This window comes from Sinocyclocheilus anshuiensis, unplaced genomic scaffold, assembly GCF_001515605.1.
Source record: "Sinocyclocheilus anshuiensis isolate Anshui unplaced genomic scaffold, SAMN03320099.WGS_v1.1 scaffold1810, whole genome shotgun sequence".
NCBI lineage: Eukaryota > Metazoa > Chordata > Actinopteri > Cypriniformes > Cyprinidae > Sinocyclocheilus > Sinocyclocheilus anshuiensis.
This window is the reverse complement of record NW_015547669.1, coordinates 126,808-128,375: the sequence shown is the minus strand read 5'-3', so window position 1 is coordinate 128,375 and position 1,568 is coordinate 126,808.

Here is a 1,568-nt window from a genome sequence, read left to right as displayed (position 1 = left end):
ATTGAGATTTATACATCATCTGAAAGCTGAATAATAAGCTTTCCATTGATGTATGGTTTGTTAGGATCGGACAATATTTTCGAGATACAACTATTTGAAAATCTGGAATCTGAGGGTGCAAAAAAATCTAAATATTGAGAAAATCATCTCTAAAGTTGTCCAAATGAAGTTCTTAGCAATGCATATTACTAATCAAAAATAAAGTTTTAACATATTTATGGTAGGGAATTTACAAAATATCTTCATGGAACATGATCTTTACTTAATATCCTAATGATTTTTGGCATAATCATTTTGACCCATACAATGCGTTGTTGGCTATTGCTACAAATATACCTGTGCTACTTATGACTGCTTTTGTGCTGCAGGGTCACATTTGTCAAAGTAATGCTGCTGATTTTTTTAAATGACACTAATAAGTAAAACTGAAAAGGCAATGACCAATAGCACTGATGATGTAAGACTTTACAAATAGTAATTTAGAAATGGATTTAAGGGGTGGACGCAACTGGACGCTTAATATGAGCCAGAGCAATGCCTTCAGTCATACTATACTGGTTATAATAGATAGGACAGCATAGGAATAATCATATCCATCACCTTGTTGAAGAGGTGTTGAGCGAGCCCATCTTTAGGGGAAGAGGCAGTTTTCTGAGATTAGATCTAGCTGCCTTGATCGTTCTTTTTATTAAATGCTTTTACAAAGCAAGACGTAATGCTTGCGAAAGAGAAAAGAAACAAATGCAAGTGAATCAACAAATGTATTTAATTTAGATAGATAGATAGACAGACAGACAGATTAGGTTAAAATAAAACACAAGCTAATTATGAAAGCTTTATATTTCCTAAAGTTTTATTTATATGTACATATATACATTTTAATTTAAAGTTTAATATTAATTGTCAAAATATAATTGTTTATGTGTAACACATTAAGTATATAATATAAATAAAAACATAATTCAAATAACTGTAATAGATAATTAGCAGACAGAAACGTTTGTGTTTCTAAGTAGATTTATTATATATATATATATACACACACACAAACAAACACACACACATCAAATTATGTGGGAAAATCATCAAAGTTTAAGATACACATAACTCAAGAATAAATAAATAAATAAATAAATAAATAAATAAATAAATAAATAAATAAATAAAAGCTGTCCTTGAATAAGCCTGAATTCTGCTCTGTTAGGTTAGCCTCTGTCTCCATCTGGTGGTAATAAATACGATGATCAAATGGAAAAAGAACTCCAAACTGCCCTGAAACTGTGCACCCAAATCCTGATTTTAAGATCTGGCTGTCCACACTTTAGTCACATTGTGTATCTTCTATGCAAGTATCAAATCATTTGTAAATGTCAGCATGATGCCTATGACAACTGAAAGTCCCTTACGAAAAACAAGTTTATTCAAGTGTGCTATTAGTATACTTATTTTAAAATAAAAAAAATTGGAAAGTATACTTTTAGTCTACTTTTTATGTACTTCTCAGAAATGGGCTTTATGTACTTATCAGAAATATACTTAAAATGACATTTAAGTATACTTGACTTATA